We start from the raw sequence: 24,818 nt of genomic DNA on the forward strand, positions 1-24,818 counted from the left end.
TTGGCCTTTTTTCTTTCTTTTAAATCTGAGCTCATCTCCAGAGATGGAAGTGACATGATTTCAGGATTCATGTGCCAGGGGCCATAAGCCCTGGCTGTTTACTTGGTGCCATGCTGATGTCACTTCTGAGGCCCATGGGGGACCCTAATGTCTGGTGCTGAGCTGAGAAGGTTGGGTGTTGTGGGGAGTGGCTAGCACTGCTGGAAGCCATAGGGATCTGGCAGCTTACTTGGTGCTGAGCTTGTAGTCCTAGTGCTGGTGTCTGGTGTGTGCTGAGACTGGTGGGGTGTGGCTGCATTTCCCTGGGGCTACACTGAAGCATGTGGCAGTTTTCTGAGCTAGAGTCTATCCATTCCCCTGGCTATGCTGAGGCACATGGAGGGGCCTGGCATTGGTGTTTGCCTGCTCCACTACACTTGGTCTCAGGATCTCCTTTAACATTCATTTAAAAAAATTTTAAATTCCAAATTTTCTTTCTCCATCCTCTCCTCTCTCCCAACATGTAAGCAATATATAGGTATAGATATAGATATAGATATAGATATAGATATAGATAGATATGTATAGATAGATACACATGTATATATAAATTTTTATTTATTTTATTTTTAAATTTATGGAATAAAACAAGGATTTCTATAACAGTATAATTTAAAAATGATTGCATACAAAACTGCCAGTCTATTTTGTACAACTTGCTATTCCTTTTAAATATATAATAAGGTTATTGTTTAAAGTTGATATGTTATATATGTACAATTATGTAAAAATATTTCCATATTAGTCATGTCATAAAAGAAGAAACAGACCAAAAGAAAAAAACACACAAAAAATAAAGAAGGTAAAAATAGTATTCTTTATTCTGCATTCAGACTCCATCAGTTCTTTCTCTGAAGGTGGATAGCATTTTTCCTTGTGAGTTCTTTGGAATTGTCTTGGATCATTGTATTGCTAAGAAGAGCTAAGTCATTTATAGTTGATCACTGTACAGTATTGTTGTTGATAGGTACAATGTTCTCCTGGTTCTGTTCATTTCATGGGCATTGCATAGGATCAATTTTAAACCATAAATAATGAATAGTTGTAAACACAGGATCATAGATCTGGAACTGGAAGCATTTAATACAGACCTCTTCAGTTTTCTGATGAGGAGGAAATGGAGGCTCAAGGTCATAAAAGGTAGTGGGCATCAGAGGCAGGATTTGAATCCAGACCCTTTCACTCCACAGCAAATAGTCTTTCCACAGTACCACATTGCCAAGTAATATAACTGGGTGAAAAGTGGTACAGTAGGAACAATGCTAAATATGAAGTTGGAGGACCTGGGTTCAAATTCCACCTTATTACTTATGTGACCTTAGATAAGCCACCACATTCATTTCTTGGTTTCCTAAGATGCAAAATGACTGAAGGACTTCTAAGATTTCTCGTAGTTATAAATCTGTCAGTAAAACAACCAGTTCTCAGCTATCTTCCTTCAAATTTATTTGTTGGACTGAATTTAACTTTTTTTCCCCTTCAAATCAGTCTGTGAAATGAAACTTATGGTTCAGATGTAGTTTACATCAGGATGGAAGAAAGGAGAGAACAAAGTAGAAATTCTATTATGGGCAAGTCTAAGTCAGATGGGAACAACATGAACTCAGATTAATTCTTAACCTCTTTTGCAGTTATAATTTTTAGCTTTATAATCATGCTCACTAAAATATTTGTTACCTATTCCTGTCACTGAAGTTTCAGTCTTAATGGTTTCTGAGGGTGACAAGATGTGGCAAGCATTCCTGTACTATTTATTATCTGGCTTAGACTTAGAGAACAAGGTCAAAGGTGGAACATAAATTGCCCCCTTCAAATTGTAGGTAGGAAAATGTAGAAATTAGTTGAGATATAATTACAGTACTATATGTCTGAAATCTCAACAGAATGGGTCACATTCAAAGACATAAGACACTATACTGAGTAATAGCCTAGCTGAAATGAGGTGGGGGGAAGCACCCTGAAGTTGTAAAGAACAGAGAAACTATATATAGAAAATGAAAAAAAAAACAAGGAAAGGGGAAATTGAAGTCATAAAGCAGAAACATCAGAAAGGGGACAAGATAATTTGATAAATATCTGAGCAGGAGAAGATAATGAGGGCAAAAAATGGACTTTAAAAGATAAGAAGCTATAGTGAGAATCATTTTGATGGAAGATGGAGATTTTTGTGGATGAGCAAGCTATGATTTGGCAAAGAGGATTCCCAAAGGGTTATGATGAAAGAAAAATAATGAAAGGTTAAGTGACTTGCTTGGATTAACATTGTGAGTCAGTAGCAAAGTCAGGATGAAAGAGGTCTCCTAACTCATATTCAGACAATCAATCTATTTTATCCTTTTCAAAAACAACTTCTCTCAAAATTAATGGATAAAATTATATCTTATGTAAAAGACTGTGAAACAGATGTCAAGAAATGAAATGCAGCAGCCTATGTAGATAAATAACTCCTGAAGAGACCCAGGATTATTTATGCTTCTGCCATGGTTTCCTTGCCTTTGGACTGACATTGTTATCTCGACTTTCTTCAGATTTCCCTAGAATGTACCATGACTAACATCAAGCCAGTAGATCATAATGAAGTGCCATTTAACGTCATACTACCATCCAGATCAAGTGGAAAAGTACAGCCCAGTTCCAGAAGAATTCTTAGGAGCTATGATTAGGGGTGTGTATGGGATGTCCCAAAAGGCTTAGTGCAGTTTTAAGCTAGAATAGCTTAAACTGGAATAACTCAACACTACACTAAGACTTTTTAAAGATATGTATGTCACTAGGCTTTGGTGATATGATCTTACATGAGACATCAGTCTTCCTATTAAGGAAGAGAAAGGAGGTGAAGGTGATACTATCTCCTTATATAGAGATTGTATCCAAATGAAAAACTCTTGCTAGTTTTGTTGGGGGCCATGACAGTTTAAATGGGCCCAGTCTTTGAGAAAAACGTGAAAGAGGCAAAATGTACCTTTGATGTTCTTTGCTTCCAAAGAGGTATGTATCTATACCTCTTTCCATTTAGAAGGACCTTACACTCTAATTGGAAAACCATACCCCTGAAAGTGGCTAATTGTTTTTTTGGTAGTCTGAAGTAGTCTGTCCATTGTGGGGCTATTTTCTACCATAAAGCTGAGCAAACCCATCAAGATTATTGATGCTGATAAAGCTTGATTCTGGGTACCTGAGATACAAGGAATTCTTAACAGGTTTAAGTTTTTAACCCTATAAGGGATATTTCCAATTTAACTTGGAACTCATAAAGGCTAATCCAAGGAATGGATCACAATTCACATGCATAATTGAGATCATATTGCCTGCCTTCTCAATGAGTGGGGAAAGGCACAGGATAAAAAGGAAGAGATTTTAGGCATTTTTAAAAAATGTTAAGTAAATGTTGAAATAAGTAAATAGATAAGAAAGAACTGGATCTGCCTAAATAGAGAAGGCAAGGTCTTTTCCATTGTGGGAGGACAATAGCTAGTCCAAGATCTAAGATGGTAGAGAGCCTGGAGAGAATAAGAGTGATAGTAAGGAAAAGGAAAGAAAAGGGATGACAAAACAATTCCATGAGCTGTCTATATTGAGTGAACAGCTAGTTTGGGAGTAGGTGAGGAGGGCTGAGGAAGAACAGAGTTTGGCTCTGCCTTATTCCCCATATCTGGTTCCTTGCCAAGTCTTGTTCATCCTAGCTCTACATTAACTCTTGTATATAGTGTGAGCTCCTTGAAGGCAGAGACTACTTTTGCTTTGCTTTATATAATAGGGGTAAGGAGAGGGATTGGTCAAGAAAGGCCCATACCTTAGAACATGCAGTCTTCTCTACTGACATATCCATGTGGAGGCTTGGTGAGATTGTTACTAGAAATGTATGATGGGGAGACCCTTTCCCTCCCTGCTTCAGAAATACTCTCTGTTTCTCATTTACTTACTGGTGATGAAAAAGCTTTTAATTGGATGCTGAATTGGACCTCAGTGTTCATACAAAAGACTTGATTTGACAAACTCTCTCTCTCCTATTTCCAGTTGTTGAGCAAGGCAAGAAGGACTGCAAGGACCTGGACTGGTGGGGGCAGGGTGGTGCTGCTGCTGGCTGCTTTCATCTTCACAAGGTCATGAGGACATCCTGCTGCTACTTCTTTTGTTTCTGTCATTATTCTTTCCCTGTCTAAGGTGAATGAATATTGGAGATGGGACAGACTAGGTTATGACCTTGTGAGCTTTGAAAGATTGGAAGAGCTATCAGAGGTCCAGCAATGAGAGTCAGTAACAGAGACTGCTGGAAGGAGCAATAGCCAAGTCTAATGAAGAACTAGCCCTGGAGGGTGACCTGCTTGATGAGCCCAGTATTGTACTGACCCAGTAGCTAAGACAATGTATCCTACAAACAAGTTAGAGAATTGTCCATTAGCTGTGCCATATCCAGACATGAAGGTGTGTGTGTGTGTGTGTGTGTGTGTGTGAGATATTTTGTAGTAACTATTTTGAGTCTACTCTTTACAGGAATTGAGAGAGTATGTTTTTAGTTTGAATTTCCATTTTTGCTACACCTCCTCAGTAAATATCCTTTTGTAAAAGCTAATCGATGTTAATGGGTTAAATCCTCTTGATGAGATATTAACTGGTAATTGATACTTGGGGAAGGCAGGCAGAACATAGCCAGGAAGGGAGCAAAGATTCTCAAAAAGGAGAGAAGAGGCTATCCTTCTCCTGTTTCCTACAGGGAGGTGACAGACAACCTTAGAATTTAGGGTACCCAATTAACATTTTATTTTAAGTGTGTTCCCACTCTTTACCCCATTGTCTCTCTACAAATTTGGGAAAGAATTCACCACTGATGTTGGGAAGAAATGCTTTTTAACTATTTTCCTAGCAATGCTCTTTGAACAAATGTCTTTGGTAAAAACTGAATCTACAGTCTGATTATTAACAGAAAGTACACCTTTAAGGGTTCATGAGCGAATGTTAGAAGCGCAGTCCTCTGCAGGGTTACCCCTTAGAGCCCTGGAAGTAGTATTAGTCGTTATTCTGGGAATCCAGCCTACCAGGGAGAGAGGAAATAGGTGAATGGGCCACAAAGGGGATGTTACATTTATATTTCTAGCACTTAGAACGACCCTTGGAACATGATAATCGCTTAACAGATGCTCATTAACTGACTGACCCCTTGTCTTCACTCACATGGCCACCACCTTAATTCACACCCTCTCACCTAGGCTATTATGATAGCCGGCTAATTTGTCTACTCGATTGTATTTTTTCCCCTTCTCCAATTCACCTGCCATATAGATGCCAAAATAATCTTCCCAAAGCAGTTCTCTAACCATGTCACACTTCTGTTCAAAACTCTTCATTGGCTTCTTGCTGTCTTTAAAATAAAATGCAAATTTCTCTGTATTACATTTAAAATCCTTCACAATTTAGCCTCAGTCTACCTTCCTATACTTATTTCACATTAGTCCCCTTCATGTATCCTCTGTTTCAGTCAAATTGGGCTCTTGCTGTTCCCCTAATTTTTTTTTTTTGGTGAGGCAATTGGGGTTAAGTGACTTGCCCAGGGTCACACAGCTAGTAAGTATCAAGTGTCTGAGGCTGGATTTGAACTCAGGTCCTTTTGAATCCAGGGCTGGTGCTTTATCCACTGTGCCACCTAGCTGTCCCAGTTCCTTTAATTTGACATTCAAGCTCTCATATCCATGCCTTTGCCAAGGCTGCCTTCTATGCCTGAAACGTACCCCTCCCTCACCTCCACCTCTTAGAATCCTTTGCTTCCTTCTAGTCTCAGTTCAGAGGCCATCTCCAATGAGAGGCCTTCCATGATCTCTCTAATTGTTAGTATTCTTCCCTTCTTCAGATTACCTTCTTTTTACTTGTCTCTGTGCCCCAGTTTCCTCAACTATAAAATGAAGGGACTAGATGAAATTATGTCCTGGGATCATAGGTTTAGAGCAAGAAGGGACTTGAGAGTCTGTTTAGTCTAACCATTCATTTTACAAATTAGGAAAGTGAGCCTAGGATCTTTTTACATATTATATATTCCAATAAGTTCCCTGAGGACAGGAGTATTTTTAATCATTTTGATTATATCCTTAACATCCATGAAAGAACCAAAGAAACAGATTTCATAGGCATAGGAAGCTTCCAATGAGAGGAGACCATCTAACAATGCAGATCATCAATGCCTATTCTGAAACAGAGAATCTTGGAGAGTTATCTAGGGCATTGAAAGGGTAAGTGACTTACCTATACATAGTCAGTCTGTATCAGAAGAATCACTCAGTCAACATTTATTAGGCACTTACTAAGTTTCAGGCATTGTGCTAAGTGCTAAAGAAAGTGCTACAAAGAAAGAGGAACAAAAACCAAAAACAAAACAAAATTACACCATAGTCCTTGCCTTCAAGGAACACATATTCTAATGGGGGAGATAACATGTAGATAGCCAGGTATGTATAAGATACACATGTGTGTGTGTGTGTGAAAACTCATTTTGTTGTGCATCCTGAAAATAATATAGTTGCTGGATTCCATAGTGTTTTTTATTTGTTGTGGTTTGTTGTTTTTTTTTTTTACATAAAATAATTGCAAGGTTGTATGCTGTCCATATGGAAAGATAATAGTAAGGAACCACTACCACAAAGCATACTTTCTGTGTTGTTTTTCTGGGTAGTATGAAGGTATTTGTATTCACCTACCTACTAAGAACTCAGAATACAAAGCCCCTGACAAGTATCCACCCAGCTTTGCCCCAGCTCCAACCAGTCAGTAAATTATAGAAGAGGGATTAGATTTATTAGGCTTATTTACATTTAGCCCCTGGATGGAAACAAGAACAATGAAGCTCAATTTGAGGAAAAACTTCCTAACAATGAGACCTATCCAAAAGTGGAATGAGATAACCTAGGGGGTGATGGATTACCCTTTACTAGAGTTCTTTTAGCAAAGACAAGGTGACTATTTGTTAGGGATGTTATAGAAGAGATCCTTCTTCAATCAAGAAACTAACATGCATTTATTAAGTTCCTATTAGGTGTCAGGGACTGTGCTTGATGCTAAAGATCCAAAGATAAAAACAAAGCAGTCCTGCTCTATATAATATGCATCCTATCATGGCAGACTGTACCCATATAAGCAAATACAAATAGTCAGTATAAAGTAATTTCAGGGTTGTAGGAGCCGAGGAGGAGATGGTCAGCACTTGAGTTGAGTTTTGAAGAAAGTTAGGGGATAGCAAGAGGTGCAGATGATAAGACAATGCCTTCCACATACAAGAAACAGCCTATGCAAAGTCATGGGAGATGGAAAGCTGTGTAGGAAGTGTAGCCGGTAGTATAATTTGACTGAATAGCACAGTGTGTGAAGGGAAGCACTGTGTTACAATACTACGTAAGCAGGAATCAGATCGTGAAGGGGCTGCAATACCAGGGGAATGAAGGCACAAAGACATTTTAATAGGTTATGATGGTGTTTCATCTACAAAATATGTTAGGGAAGTAAATCAATAAACATTTATTTTGTTCTTATTTAGTCCTTTCAATTGTGTCTCATTCCTCATGACCCCATTTGGGGTTTCTTGGCAAAGATATTGGACAGGTTTTCCATTTCCTTCTCTAGCTCATTTTAAATATGAGGAAACTGAAGCAAACAGGCTTAATTCCAGCGTCACACAGCTAGTAAGTGTTTGAGATCAGATTTGAACTCATGAAGATGAACCTTCCTGAATCCAAGCTTTGTGCTCTATCCACTGTACCACCTAGCTGCCCATAGTCATTTATTAAGTGCCTACAGTTAAGTGGCAGGCACTGTGCTAAGCATCAAGGATACAAAAAGAGGCAAAGGACAATCCCTGCCCTCAAGAAGCTCATAATTTAAGTCAGTTGTAATATAGAAGGGACAGAAGCAAAAGATATGATGGGGGTAGAACTGCATAGGCTTTACCCCATGACTGGAACTCCCTCCAATCCTGCACTACTTTGAAACTTTGGATTCCTTAAGTGCCATTTTCCTATGGAGCCACTTTCACAATTCCTCCCATCAAGCACCCAATCAACATGACTGTTCTTATGGTTACCTCCCAACACTTTGTCCCTTGGAGTAGGGGTGAAGAGAAGGATGAAGTTCCCTGATGTGTGGATAGGAAAAAAAAGAGCTGGGGTATTTAAGACAGCAGCCTCTAAGGGAAGTGTCTCCTGCTTCTTATTTATAAAGCACAATTTCCCCTAATGTCCCTCATTTTTACTCACTTGGCTCAATTGTACCCATGGAAATCCATGAAGTTTAGATTCATATTACTTTTTTTCTTTCCTCATCTTTTCAGTGAAGTTAGAATACTACTTTTCAGTAATATCTCTTTGATTTGTGTCCAGCCTCTGGCTGGGCACATCCCAGAGATATGAAAAGAAAATCTCCTTCTCTGTGTGTGATTCAGATCAACCATAGCCTTTTGCTCTGCTGTTTCTTTTAATCCTCACAGACACACCCACAAATAGAGAAATATTTCTTATAAAGACCAGATTTTTTTTGAGAACATGACCAATATGGAAAGAGAACAAGGTGTTCAAAAGAAATAAGGAGTGGAAAATAGACTTAGTGAGGCAGTATTAAGTAGATGAGAGTGGGAGTTTCAACAGTATGGTTCACAGCATACAGGGAAAAAATACCCTCTCTGCCCTCTTGTTCTCAGAATTCTCTCTCATTTAAATTCATGGTTATGACAGCAGAAACAACAGTGACCAGAGTGTTGTGAGGTGGCCAGCTCTCCTATACAATCTCTGATGGTGGTGACTCTTACATGTACAATCGTGCTTGCTCCCTAATGTATTGCTCCATTCTCATCGCTCACAAGATTTTTTGCTCTTTTTGGATGAGAGAAGAAAAAACAACACACTGTCTTTTCAAACAGTCATAGTCTCCACAACTCCCAGAGGTTATGTAGGAGACTCACTGGAGTTCTCTGTCCACCTATGGACATTGTCTCCAGTGACCAACTATATTTCTCTATGGGTTCAGATATTTTTCAGTCCCTTACAAAATCTACCAGAGTGTACTTAATATGTGGAATTACTTATCACAACATAAAAATATGCATAAGTACTAGGCAAGAGAGAAGAAAGGACTTGGAATATAAATTTGGGGGTCAGTTGCATATAAATAATAGCTGAAGCAGAAGGAGCAGATGAGATTACCAATGGAGAACATGAAGAAGAAGAAGGAGGAGGAGGAGGAAAGAAAGAAAGAAAGAAAGAAAGAAAGAAAGAAAGAAAGAAAGAAAGAAAGAAAGAAAGAAAGAAAGAAAGAAAGAAAGAAAGAAAGAAAGAAAAGAGCAGGTTAAGGGCAGGATCATGGGAAGAAGGTGAGGATCCAGCAATGGAAGTGGAGAAGTGATCTGAGGAGAAAGAGGAGAATCAATAGAGTATGGTGCCTCAAAAGGCAGAGAGGGGAGAGTATTCAGCAAGAGTTAGCAAATAGTGGCAAATACTGCCTTGAGTTCAAGGTTTCCAAGGATTGAAAAAAGACCACTGCATTTGGCACTTATAATCTCACTGCTGACAATCCAGAGAAAAGTTTGATTACAGTGGTATATATAATATGTAAGATAAATTAAGTGAAAAAGAAAGTGTTTGGTAAAGTGGAAGCACTGAGTATGTAGACAACTTTTTCAAGATTTGTATCAAAGGAATAAATGGGAGAGGATGGTATGCAGACTCAGTTGTTGCAGGCTCAGTCATTTTAGAAGAGAAGGCAAATGGTGTGTTTGTATTTGGAGTAGAAGGGTGCCCAGAGTAGAGAACTGGAAGGACATAAATAACAGAATGACAAATAACTAAGGGATTCAAGGGTGGATGGTACTTAGTTGAATATGTAAACTAAGGGTCAAGACTATTTAAGGAGAAAAGTGTGTATAGAATAGTCTGGGAAAATAGGGAGAGATTAAGGGACTGGTGGTTGTAGCAAGCACAGAAAATAGATTTGGAAGGAGTGAAGGAGAGGGAAAGGTATAGATAGAAGAATACAAGATTGTGATTCAGAGTTCAATATAGTATAGGGATAGAACCACTGAGGGTGATAATAAGATCTCAGACAGTAGGACCTACTCCCTAAGTGGCTGGTTTAGTTATGTCATAGTTGTTGAGTAGGTTGGTGGATTGGTGGCCAATTTGTTGTTCAAGGGGACATTAACACGAATATTGAAGCCCCCAAAGTATGAAGGCAAGGGCCAGGGTGAAGGGGAAGACTGTGAGCCAGTCAATACCTTCTTGCAAAAGGAAAAGAGAACTAGCTTTCCTAGTCCTGGTCTTGGAGAGGCAGTGGCATAACCTCTCAGCATCAAAGATGGTAACCAGACTTGGAAACCTGTGGATTATTATAGCAGGCATTGGAAAAGGGTGATATTGACATTAAACATTAAAACACTGACTGGATCCATACTTACTCTAATTACTACTACTCATTATCAGCTTTGGGGAGAGGAAGTCAAGAGAATGGTGGAGACAGGGAGAGTAGTCTGAAAGGGAAAGTAGTTGTTTTCAATCATGAGACTGACAGAGTGGAAGGCCAGATGCTGCACATGTTCCCATGTCGAATCTTACCTTCTCCCTGCCTACAAGGGCCTCTGTACCCAGAAAGGTCAGATTAATCTCAATGAAGTGTCAAATCAGTAATCACATCAATTCCACATTGTCACCTGCTCTTTGGCAAGTTTGATAAGCCATATGCTATAAATTAATGAAGTGAATTATCTTAAATAAATGAAAACATCTGTTCCTAGTATCCCCAGGCTTCAAGGTGAAAGACTTCTTGAAGGTGAGTATGCAGACCAGGGCTAAACAGGACATGTGTTTATACTCTGTTATGCATTCATTTGTCAGTATCATAGCTCATGTCTTATCGCTTTCCTGTTATATACCAGTCACCAGGATGCTATCAGTAAATAGTAAGTGCCATGCAATATGGTAAACTACTTTGTCTCTTAGATATCATACAGGTTGACAAGAACTATAAAAAGAAGATTGAAAAGAGGCATAAATGTCAAAGATTTCTTTTTTCATTCTTTCCTCCCTCTCCCTACTCTGGCTTTTTCTAGTTAAAATAGATAAATCTTCAAATGACAAAGAGGATGTAGGGATAGACAAATCTGATGTCCTTTCATCCTTTATTGTTGTTCAGTTATTTTCAGTTGTGTCTGACTGTGACCCCATTTGGGGTTTTCTTGGCAAAGATACTGGAGTGGCTTGCCATTGCCTTCTCTAGCTCATCTGACAGATGAGGAAACAGAGGCAAACAGGGTTAAGTGACTTGCTCAGAGTCACACGGCTAGTAAGTGTCTGAGGCCAGATGTGAACGCATGAAGATGAGTCCTCTGGACTCCAGGGCTGTTGCTCTATTCACTGTGCCACCTAGATGCCTTGAAAGAAATATGTTTTGGTAAATATTTTGGCATTGCCCTGTGGAAGCGAGTTGGCTGCCAAACTTGCCTTGATTCATGCATCTTCATTTTCCTCTTTGCTTACCTTTTCTCATTTTCTATGATGCAGTGCTTTCCAGTTACAAAACACATTCACAAATTTAGTTTTATTTGGTCTTTACGATAAGCCTGTAAATTCATCATAATTTGGTCCTGATCGATGTGAATAACAATACCTTAAGTGGTTCCACTGTTTGAACTTGCATTACATATTTCTGCTGGGCTGGAACCAATGACCATATTTTACATAATTATACATCAGACATTCTGCTATTATGTATGTGATATGTAACATATATCATATTTATTATGTCTATGTGATAATGTATAGCATGTTATTAATTATACTTTGAATAGTGCACTTGGGAACACATGTGACCACTTTATAGGATTCATTATTCAAATAATTTGGGACCTAGCTGTAGCATGAGTATTTTCATACTATTTTACAGATGAAGAAAGAGATTCAGAGAAGTTCACAGCTAGTGGATGACAGAGATGGGACTGAGACTTGAACCAAGGTCTTTTGACACCGAGTCCAGAGCTCTTTCCCCTCTACAATGCTGCTTTTCAAGATTGCTTTCTAATTTGTTCATAACAGTCGCAACTTGTGGTCCACCATTCTAGGTTGATTTACATAGATCATAAGAGGCATGTTGTAATAGAAAGACCATTACATTTGGAGTCAGAGGCCCTGGGTTCCACTTCCAGATCCACCACTCACTGCCTTTGTGGCCTTGAACAAGTTACTTTCTGGGCCTTGGTTTCCTTATTTGTAAAATGAAAGCATTGGAACAGATGGTATCCAAGGTCTTTTCCAGTTAATTGTCTGTGATCCTATTCTCTCTTTGTTTCATGTTGTCTCCCACCCAGGACTCACTCTGGGAAATTTCTGTATATAACTCCTATTTAGGTCTCCACGGACATGGTTAAAAGGGTCCTCAGCTCCTACATGAGCCCTGAAGGTAACAACACATAGTGACTATAGCCTTTATTTCACCCCACAGGAATACACTGTTGATTATAAATAATCAAAAGGAATCAACAATTCTACTAGATTGAGTAGGCTAGAGGCTAGAGACCCACACAAGAAGGGGTATGCTAGAGACAGCTCATGATGTCTCACAAGTGCCAACTGTTGAATTTTCAGCCTGAGCATTTATACCTCAGGTATCAGCAAATGCTACAAATCAGGGTTTGATTCATTGTTCTGTTGTTTGTCTAGACTTAAGAAAGCAATGGAGACAATGTTAATGATGCAGATTATACTTAAAAATGTGGGGGCAGCTAAATGGAACAGTGGATAGAACATGAACCCTAGAGTAAGGAGGACCTGAGCTCACTTGCTAGCTGTGTGACCCTGGGCCAGTCACTTAACCCCACTTGCCTCCAAAACCCCTCCACACAAAAAGTGTGTCCTGTTATTCTTTTTGGAGAGCCAATTGTTAAAATTTTACCAGTGCACCCTTGCATAAATTGGTACTGACCTTCTGAAGTCTTGGATCTCTTGAAAAGGGAAAATAATTTGAGAGTATTAGAGGAGAAACCCCCTTTACCACTGGGCCTCCATTTTCCAAATAACTTATGGTAATAAAGTCCAAGTTTTTGTTCCTCCGTGTTTCATCTTCAGTCTTTTGCTGTTCCAGTTTCCTAGGGACCTTGAAAATGCCTTTCATCACTAGAGAAAATCTCCCTTCTTTCACTAAAAGGCTGGGTCCCAGATCCCATGAATATGTGGTTGCTACGTGAGTTAAAATCAAGGCTGGCCTTTTCTCACTGGAAGGCTGACTTCTGAGATCATGTTGCCCTCTTCATCTAGCAGGGATGATGAAGATCTGGATTTTCCAACACACCTCCAGAAAATTTGACTTAAGGATTTGCTACCACTTAGAATACAACTTTTATCTCTCAAATGAGTATGTCACTATCTCTTTAAGGCTGGGGCCAAGAGCTTTAGAACCAGGAAACAGTGTTCAGGCTGCATAGGAGAGAACTTATGTAACTCTCATGTGCCTCTGCCCCAAGGCAACTGAAGGGCATTCCTAGCTCCGCTACAATCTGGTCTGTCCTTTGAAAAGTCTGGGGGGTAGGGGCAGCTAGGTGGTGCAGTGGATAGAGCACCGGCCCTGGATTTAGGAGGACCTGAGTTCAAATCCAACCTCAGACACTTGACACTTGCTAGCTGTGTGACCCTGGGCAAGTCACTTAACCCCAATTGCCTCACCAAAAAAAAGAAAGAAAGAAAGAAAGGAAGAAAGAAAGGAAGGAAGGAAGGAAGGAAGGAAGGAAGGAAGAAAGAAAGAAAGAAAGAAAGAAAGAAAGAAAGAAAGAAAGAAAGAAAGAAAGAAAGAAAGAAAGAAAGAAAGAAAGAAAGAAAGAAAAAGAAAAGTCTAGGGGGCAAAAGGGATCCAGTAGCTTTGCCACCAACTTTATATGTGCTCACACTAAGTGATATCTCTGACCTGAAAGATAGTGCTAACCAATCCATCCCCCACCAGTCCAAGAAAACCAGACTAATTATTTCATTTCCATCAATGAAACTCCATCACTCATCCTGAATAAATTATGAGGATGTGTATACACTCATCTTTTGCAATGAGATTCCATTGAAATTTTATCTCATAGGCAGGTAGATGTCAAGAACCGAATTAAAATACTGCCTCAGACACATAACAGCTATGTGACCCTGGGGGAAATCATTTCAACTCTCAGCCTCAGTTTCCTTATCTGTAAAATATGGATAGCACCTACTTCTCAGAGTGGTTGTGAGGATCAAGTGAGATAACATATATAAAGTGATTTGCAATTGTTAAATTGTTATATAAATACTAGCTGCTATTATCATCACCATCACCACTACCACCATCATTGTTGTTATTGTCATTATCATCATTGTCACAAAGGACATTTTGTAGGCTTATCAGATTGAAAATCCCCCTTACTCCCCACCCCACCCCCAGCATTTAGAGGGCTTTCTTTTGGAAAGAATCAAGAAGAAGAAGGCTGACCCTTTCCATGAAGCTGGTCAGGTTATGTACACTGTGAGGGTGTGTCTTCACTATCATACTTCTCTGAAGGATTCAAATTCGAGTGTATTCAAATTCCCTAGCTGGACTATTTACAATTCTTCAAATTCTTTCTGGGGTTTGGAGTTTTGCCCTATAGGACTTCCTTCCACAGTCCTCTGCTTCATAGAGTAGATTGACTCTCACAAACCAACCTCCTCTCCCCACATAAGAAATTTCCATGGGTAAACCTGATGGCTACAGCAAGGGAGCAGGGTTTGGGAGTAGAGAAATATTCCTCCCCCTCCCCCACCCAGAGAGCCTGTCTTGTTTTAGGTGCCCTACAGAGCTGTCCTAAGTGACATTTGGGTAGTGCTTTGAAACCTGCCTTGGATGAAACTCCCAGTAACTGCTTCTTAGACCCTCCATCTCCATTCTATTCTAGTATAATCCCAATTTTAAAGCAGAGCAGATTTTTGGCTCTTGAAAAAAGGAAATCTCAATGAAGTCATCTATGGTTACTAAAAACAATCACCTTAGAATAGTAAATTGAATTCATTCTTAAAAATCCAATTATCCTGTCTTGTCTGTCTCTCTTCTGGATTTCATTTAGAAGAGAGGTATGGTCCCTTTTTATTATCAGTGTTACTCCACACTAATACTAATGCTCTTTAGGTTGTAAAAAAAAATGGGGGGGGGGGAGGCTCTTCTATCTTTTTTCCCTTTCTTCTTCTTTAAATAATAACCATTTTTATTTATAGTTTTGAGTTCCAAATGATATCCCTCCCTCCATCCCCTCCCCCCTCTCTGAGGCAGTAAGTAATCAGATATAGGTTATACATGTGCAATTATGTAAAACATTTCTAAATTAGTCATTTTGTATAAGACATGAATAAAAGAAAAAATGAAAGAAAGTTAAAAAATAGCATGCTTCAGCCTGTGTTCAATATCATTTCTTTCTTTGGAGGTGGATAGTATACTATATCATTAGTCCTTTGGGATTGTCTTGGATCATTGTATTACTGAGAATAGTTAAGTCATTCACAGTTCTTCATCAAACAATAATGCTGTTACTGTGTATGAAGTTCTCCTGGTTCTGTTTGCTTCACTATACATGGATTCATGTAAGTCTTTCCAGGCTTTTCTGAAATCATTCTGCTTGTCATTTTTTATAGCACAATAATATTCCATTATAATCACATAGCACAGCTTGTTTAGCTATTCTCCAATTGATGGACATTCCTTCGATTTTCAATTCTTAGCCACCACAAAAAGAGCTGCTATAACTATTTTTGTACAAATAGGTAATTTTCTCTTTTGGATGTCATTGGGATATAACCTAGCAGTGGTGTTGCTGGATCAAAGGGTATGCACAGTTTGACAGCCCTTTGGGCATAGTTCCAAATTGTTATCCAGAATGGTTGGATCAGTTCACAACTCCACCAATAGTGGATTAGCATCCCAGTTTCCCCACATCCCCTCCAACATCCAACATTTTCCTTTCCTGTCATATTAGCTACTCTGATAGATGTGAAGTGGTACTTCACAGTTGTTGTAATTTCCATTTCTCTTACCAATAGTCATTTAGAAAATTTTTTCATATGGCTATAGATAGTTTTGATTTCTTTGTCTGAAAACTGCCTCTTCATATTCTTTGACCATTTATCAATTGGGGAATGGTTTGTATTTTTAAAAATTTGACCCAGTTCTCTATATATTTGAGAAAAGAGGCCTTTATCAGTGATACTTGTAAAAATTCTTTCCCAGTTTTTTGGTTTACTTATAATTTTGGTTGTACTGGTTTTGTTTGTGTGAAAGCTTTTTAATTTTATATAATCAAAATTATTTGTTTTTCTTCTCTAAAAATCATAACCACAGCATCACAGATTTTTTTTGCAGAGAAATGGGCACTTTTAATTCTTTGTTTCACAAATAAACTGGCTGAAATAGTTGTTTTCCTTGGGCTAATCAAACAGACCAAATCCCATATCTTCATCAGAATCCTCCGACTCTTCCTTAGCTTCCACCTTGGCTGGAGTGATAGCAGCAGGAGGGGCAGGAGCTGGAGCAGCAGCCGCAGGGGTGGCCCAAGCAAAAGCTGAAGGGTAAGCCAGGAAGGCCTTCACCTTTTCAGCAAGTAGGAAGGTGTAGTCAGTCTCCATAGCTATAGCCAAGACCTGCTTATACCCATTGATGATGGAGTTGGGGACAGCATCACAGATATTAAGAAGGGAGGAACCTTAGAGATTATATGATCATAACCCCTTTTCTCATCTTCTAATTTGTACAAGATAGCTCATATTTACTGAGCAATCTATGTTTTTTAAAAAATTGCTTTCCTTACAATAACCTGTTGGGGGAAATATGATTATCCTCATTTTGCATCCAGGAACACTTGAAACCCAGAAAGTTTAACTGTTCTGCCCATGGTCACATGGATAATGTCTTTGCATCAGACTTAAAGTCTTCTGACTCCAAACACAACTAAACAATATTGCTTTTCTTTCTCCAGAGCCTGATAAATGAAAAAGCCTTTATTAAGAGCCTAATATGCCCTTTCATATCTATATTTTAAGACTAAAACAGAAAGAAAGAAAGAAAGAGAGAGAGAGAGAGAGAGAAAGAAAGCAATCTGGAGAGCATTTTAGAAAAAGTATGTTTGGGAATGGAATTTCAAACAACAACTAAGTTCCAGACATTGTGCTAAATGCATTACAGATACTATCTAATTTGGTCCTTACAATGACCCTGGGAAGTAGGTGCTGGGAAACTGAGTCTAAGTGAAGTTAAATGTCTTTCCTAGGGTTACACAGCTAGTAAGAAGCTGAAGTCAGATTTGAACTCAGGTCTTTAGACCAGATACAGTAGTGTATCCAAAGGACCACCTAGTTGCCTCCAGTAGAATAAAATAGATATAGCATAGAAAGGAATATACATATTTCTCAGCAGTGCATGTTATTTTAACAACAAAAAAAATACCCAGGAAGCATGATATGGATGATGAACCTGCAAAGGAGGTTGAGAAAACAACATACAATTACCTACATGCAAGACACATGTAGACTCTAAGAAGTAGTCTCAAAGGAAAAGCACTAGCAGTGTAGAGGAAGGAGGATGATCCAGAAAAGTTCTCTGTCAATAATTAGGATTTGAAGCAAAGGAAGCCAGAAATTCCAGAAGGCAGAGATGAGTTGAAAGAGCATTCCAAGCTTGGGAAATAGCTAGTGAAAAGACATGGAATAGGGAAATGAAGTATCATGAGTGAGGAACAGCAAGAAGGCCAATGTCTCTGGAATGTAGACTATGCATAGGGGTATAAAATATAAGAAGACCAGAAAGACAGAAAAGGGACTAAACTGTGAAGTACTTTTTTTTTTTTTGCTGGGCAATGAGGGTTAAGTGACTTGCCAAGGGTCACACAGTGTCAAGTGTCTCAGGACAGATTTGACCTCAGGTTCTCCTAAATCCATGGCCAGTGTTTTATCCACTATGCCACCTAGCTGCCTCTTGTAAAGTACTTTAAACATCAGAGGAGTTTGGATTTGATCCTATAGGTAATAGGCAGCCTTCAGAATTTATTTTTTTTACTCTAATTTGTTTTATTTATTTGTTTGTTTTTATCTATCTATTTATTTATTTTTAATCATAAAAGTATTTTAGTATTTTCTAGTTACATGTAGAGAAAGTTTTCAACATTTGTTTTTATAAGATTTCTAGTTTCAAATTTTTCTCCCTCCCCAAGACAGCAAGCAATCTGATATAGATTATATATGTACACTCACATTCAACATATTTCTGCATAAATGTCTGATTTGTATACCTATTTTATATACTTATATACCCAGAATTGCATAAAATTTTTTCAGGTGAAACGGAATTTATTGCTATTGGAGGCAACTTGGTGGTGCAGCATATAAAGCAATGGGACTGGAGTCAGGAAGACCTGAGTTCAAATGTGGACACTTACTAGCTGTGTGACCCTGTGAAAGTCATTTAACCTGGTTGCCAATGGAAAAGGAAATGGCAAACCACTCCAGTATCTTTGCCCAAAAAACCCCTATGGACAGTATTGGTGAGCAATGGTTCACAGAGTCACAAAGAATTGGACATGACTGAACAACAGAATTTATTATTTAGGAGGTAACATGGTTAGACTTGTGAGATCAGATGAGAAGGCAAACAAGAAAAACAGGCATGAAAACTCAGGGAGAAGAGAATATTCAGGAGGAGAAAGTGGTCAGCAGTATCAAATGTGGCAAGTTGGAGAAAGATTGTTGTTTGACCTTTGTTCTTGAAGAGGACAATAACAAGACTTGTTCAGAGTCACAAAGTAAGTTTCTAAGATGAGGTTTGAACTCAGGTCCTCCCAACTTCAGGGGCAGTGTTCTATCCACTGCCCCACCTAGCTGTCCCTGGAAAAAGATTGTTATTTGTCCTTTATTCTTAAAGAGGACCATGACATGGGGAGGTCATGTCATGACTTGCAGTGAATTAGATTTAAGTGAGAGAGGGCTATGCAAAGTCACCAGCCTCACTCTCTCCTCCAGAGCCATCTGGGTCCAGTGGAAAGATATATATCAGGAACAACTAGAGATAGCCCGGGATGTTCAAGGCAACTGGGGTTAAGTGACTTGCCCTAGGTCACACAGCTAGTGTCTGAGGTGAGATTTGAACTCAAGTCCTCCCAACTTCAGCCACCTAGTTCCTCCAAAGAAAGATTAGAACTGAAGGAAGACTGTAAGATTTGGCCATTAAGAATTCACTGATGGAGCAGCATGTTGAGGGGTTGGTGGAAGCAAGGAGAAGGACTACATCCTTGTCAAAGACTGGCAAAAGGAAGAGAGAGAGATGAAGTCAAAGATTTTGAGATGAATAGAATGGGAGAAGAAAGTCATGTTGAATGACTTCAATTTTTTCAGTAAAGTAAGAGGCATGACCCTCAGCTAAGGAGGTGGGGGAGGGGGAGGGATGGGAAAGAAGTATGGCTGGGCTTGAAGAGGGAAGAGAAATTTGGAATAGCTTCTGTGGGAAGTAAGATTGGTGAATAATTTAGGGAGGAAAAAAAGTATCTCCTTGTAATGGACTAGTAAGCATGATTGTAGACCAATTTTGTTCATCAGTTTGTTGGCAATAGGAGCAGAGTAGGTGGATTGTGGGGGTCATACAGGGCTGAGGATTTGCAAGAGAAGAGTGGGAATAGGACAAATCTCAATGTTTTTTTCTAGCTCTCTCATATCACCCCTCTAACATCTTAATAAGTATGTCTCATAAACATTTTAAGCTTGACATGTCCAAATCTGAACTAATTTTCTTTCCCCACAAAACCATTTCTGTTCCTAACTTTCCTAATACTGTTGAGGGCACTACCATCCTCCCAGTCACCCAAGCCTACAATCTAGGTGTCATCCTCAACTTCTCACTCTCTCACCTCCATATCTAATCAGTTGTTGAATCCTGTTTTTTCTACCTTCATATCATCTCTCATTTATGTCCCTGTCTCTTTTCAGAAAAGTAAATACTGGAGGAAATTATAAGAATGCACAATTTTTTTTTACCCCCAAATAGCAGTAAATGTTGTAATATGTGCTAAAAGTTAGGTCTTTAATCAGGATTGTTTCTGTTCAGTTATGTCCTTGACAAAGATACTGGAGTGGTTTGCCATTTCCTTCTCCAGCTCATTTTACAGATGAGGAAACTGAGGCAAACAGGGTTAAGTGACTTGATCAGCATTACACAGCTAATAAGTGTCTGAGGCTTGATTTGAACTCCGGTAGATGAGTCTTCCTGATTCCAAGTTCAGTGCTCTATCCAGTGTGCAACCTATAAGCAGGGATGTTCTGGTAAATGTTTAATAACCAACTCTCCAGGAAAAAAATTCACATAAACTTTTAAATTTAATCTGCATTATTAACATTTTCTCTATCACTTTCTTGTCTAGATAAACAACAAAAACAATAAATTAAGATATGATTCATAGCATTTGCTAATTCATTGTTCATACTGAAAATTGAACAATCAATGAGAGGCTGTAAGAGCTTACTCTAGCACAGTCCTATGCCTTACAAGACCAGAAAGTAGGGCAGCTAGGTGGTACAGTAGATAAAGCACTGGCCCTGGATTCAGGAGGACCTGAGTTCAAATCTGTCTTCAGACACTTGAAGCTTACTAGCTGTGTGACCCTGGGCAAGTCACTTAACCCCTATAGGCTGCCCCCCCAAAAGTCTAGAAAGTATACTGTTAGTTATTATTCTTTTATTAAATTGATTCTCAATTATGAATCAGAATCATAAACGGTACAGTGGATAGTGTGCTAAATTCAGAGTCAAAAAGACCTCAGTTCAAATACTCTCTCATCTGTTTACTGGCTGAGTGACCCAAGGCAAGTCAACCTCTTTTGCTTTAGTTTCATCATCTGTATAAAGAAGAAAAATAATAACACCTACCTCTTTGGGTTGTTGTAAAGACAAAACAGATGACCTTTGTAAAATGCTTTGCAAATCTTAAAGCTCTGTATAAATGCTAGTTGTTGTGGTGGTGGTGGTGGTGGCTGTGCTTGTGGTTGTCATTATAGTTGAAAAAGCCCATAAGAATTATCTACTCCCACCTCCTCTTTTTTTGGAGTGGAGACAACTGAAGGGATGGTGGTGAAAGAAACTGCCTCGGGCCATACGAGGAGTCCTTATGGCAGAGAAAGAACTCAAACCCAAGCCTGTTGATGCCAGGTCCACCACTATTGCCACCACACAAAGCTTCTTCCTGACCATCTCTGCTGGCTTGCTTCTTTTATTAATCTCATATTTAGTCATTTAATCAGGCATTTCTGATCTGACATGGCTATAAGCCTAAATGAACACAGTTTTCATTCAGAACAAAGTTATTTGATGCTGAGTCCGATATGCAGTGAGAGACTATTTTTCTTCTCCTAGACAGAATTGTGCAAATACAGGAGACTTCTGCTGGCATAGACTATAATTCTTTCTGGTTTGGTCAGAACCCCAAGAGGTCATAAAGTGCTTGTGTTAGACAAGAGATCTCAATCATATCTAATAAAATAGTTGGGAAAAAATGGACACATTACAAATCTTAAAATACCAAAACATATTGAAATCAATTTCCTTCCATGAAAACAAAGGCCATCTCTGATAGCATGGGTTGAAGGTCGGGGAGACCAGAGGGATATGCTGTAAATATGGTTCACATAGATTTTTAGCAATGGATTTGACAGTCTCTTATACCATTGTAAAAAATATGGAGAGATGTGGGTTACATGGATCACATGGATTTCGAACTTGAAAGTGAGCCTCCCTGGGAGTGCCCCAAGGTTCTGTGCTTTGTCCTTTGCAGTTAACATATTTTAAAATGATTATGTATTTTTCTGGATTGGGTACTTGCACAATGTGTTAAAAAATAACACCTCGGATGATTTGCAGAGGAGGCAAAATTTTTGATGGGGAAGTGGGGGAGGAGTAAGTGTGAGAGGGGCCTGGATGATGTGACTGGATCTTATGAGTATGTGCAGAGTACTGATAACACAATTACCATGTGGACTTTCAGAGCAGTAGGTATAGATATATTTTTTTGTGTAAGGCAGTTGGGGTTAAGGGACTTGCCCAGGGTCACACAGCTAGTAAGTGTCAAGTGTCTGAAGTCGGATTTGAACTCAGGTCCTCCTGAATCCAGGGCTGGTGCTTTATTCACTGCACCACCTAGCTGCCCCAGGTGTAGATATTTTGTTCCCATCTGCTGATCACATGGTAAAGAGGAGCCTCTTTCCTTGGGTAACCAGACCTGAGTTAATTCAAATGACTCTAATCCCTCATAGCCACTCTTTTTGGGTCACTTCTTCCTGCCCAAATGGTGTTCTGAGAAGGCAAGAGATCCCACCTTATGAGGAGAGGCCTTGTGCCCTCCCCATCCAAGTTCTTAACTATGGCATTTTTTTTTCTTTTAGGTGAAGTAGGTTGGAGATGAAGTTCTGGGGCAGGGGGTGAGGGGTAGGGGTGGGGAGAGCCCAGGTCAGCTTCTTACAGCCATTCTTATATTGATGCCATGAAGAGTAGCCTTTAGGACTCAGCCCATCAGGAGATGAGACCGGGACTCATGCGGCAGCAATGCCACATTTGGACAGAAAAGTGATAGAACAATTATATGAGCCTATTCTCCCCAGAGAATGAGAGAGCAAAGAGCATTCCCTTCACTCTCATTATTTTTTGAGGGTTGAAGAATGTATTTCTGTACTTGGGAGATCTTTGAAATAAACATTCCTTTATAAAAGCTGACTAATGTTAAGTGGTTAAATGGAACTGAGGAGTGAGTTACTGGTAGTTGTTTAACAGCTATAGAAAGACACCAGAAAGTGAGATCAAGCTGAGGACTTTAGAGAAAAGACACACCAGCCTCTCAGGAATACCCCCTAGAATGCTTGGAGGACATATAGCTTGTCTCATTTTGGGAAGATGAGATCAGACTATTTTCCACATTTGGATAAAGGCATAGATAACATGTTTATCAAATCTGTGGATGGCACAAAGCTGGGGGAGGGGGGGTTGTTTGTCCTTCTTTCTGGAAGAAGACCATGACAACAGCAAGGTGATGTCATGACTTGTAGTGAACTGGATTTAAGGGAGGGAGGTAACCAAACTCACCCTCTCCTCCAGAGCCATCTGGGTCCAGTAGCAAGATATACAACAGGACAACTGGAGTTAGCCCTGATGCAGTAGGAAGCCTTGGCTGTCTGAGGCAAGACAGTTAATACATTAGATGAGGGAGGGTAAAAACAAAGAAACAAACAACATTGGGGTAAGTCCACTAAGAATCTGTTTAAAAAGGATATGTGTAAAATCTTACAGCTCAATAACTATCTTTAGAACTATAACACATACATATATGTATATATGTATATATACATACACATACATACATATATACATATACATACACATACATATACATATGTATGTGTGTGTGTGTGTGTGTGTGTGTGTGTATATATATATGGGCTAAGCATGGCCAGATAGCAGCATGTCATTTTAGATATGGAGAGAGGCATTGTAGTGGATAGAGAGCTAGATTTGGAGCTAGGAAGACCCGAGTTCAGATGCAGACTCTAACACCTACTGGCTGTATGACCTTGGCAAGTCACCTGATCTCTCTCAATCTGGTGCCCAGGCAACTAGTCAATCTGAATTAGTAGAGTAAATTCCTCTCTGGGAGTTCCCTAATCAATTAAATAACCAATCTCGTTTTAAAAAAAAAAGGTGAGGGGCAGCTAGGTGGCACAATGGATAAAGCACAGGTCCTGAATTCAGGAGGACCTGAGTTCAAATCTGGCCTCAGACACTTAATATTTACTAGCTGTGTGACCCTGGGCAAGTCACTTAACCCCTATTGCCCCGCAAACCCCCCCCCAAACACAAAAACAAAACAAAACAAACAAACAAAAAGGTGAGATTTTAATGGACCGCAAATTTAATTTGAATCAGTAGTGTACTATGGTAGTGAACAAAATTAATGTAATCCTAGGCTGTATTGAGAGGTATAGCTTAAAGGAAAGCAATAATAGTCCCTTTGTATACCCTGCCTCCTTATAAAAGCACATCTGGAGTATTATGTTCAGTTTTGGGCACCATATTTTTATCAGGGACATTGATAAACTATAGAGTATCTAAAGGAGAAAAATCAAGATGGTGAAGTGTTTTAGGTTCATGCCATAGGAGGATGAGCCTACAAAGAAAATTTAATGGGGAGAGGGGGAGCATGACAGCTGTCTTCAAGTATTCGAAGGACTATCTGAAGAAAGGGCAACTAGGTGGTACAATGGATAGTGTCATACTTGGAATCAAGAAGACTCATCTTCCTGGGTTCAAATCTATCCTCAGACACTTCCTAGCTGCGTGACCCTGGGGAAGTCACTTTACCTAGTTTGCCTCAGTTTTCTCATCTGTAAAATGTGCTGGAGAAGGAAATGGCAAACCACTGCAGTATTTTTTCCAAGAAATGGGGTTAGTCAGAGCTGGACATGACTAAACAACAACAAATAGAATAAGGCCCTGGGTTGGAAATTAGAAGATGTGACTCTGAGTCCTGATCTTGCCATTTTCTAGCTATGTGTGTTGGACTCTGGGGACAACTGTTCTCTGGAAGCTGTTTGAAATTCTAGGACCTGTTTAGGAGAGCAAAGTGTTCCTTTGATGCTGGCGGATCACCTAGAACTGATCCTGAGATTAGCCCCTGGGTGAAAGAGGAGCAGTGAGTCTGTGAATGCAAGAAAGAAAACTGTTGTCTTAGCAGGGGAGAGAAGGGGAAAGAACAGATTTTGA

The sequence above is a fragment of the Dromiciops gliroides genome, chromosome 1, assembly GCF_019393635.1.
Source record: "Dromiciops gliroides isolate mDroGli1 chromosome 1, mDroGli1.pri, whole genome shotgun sequence".
NCBI lineage: Eukaryota > Metazoa > Chordata > Mammalia > Microbiotheria > Microbiotheriidae > Dromiciops > Dromiciops gliroides.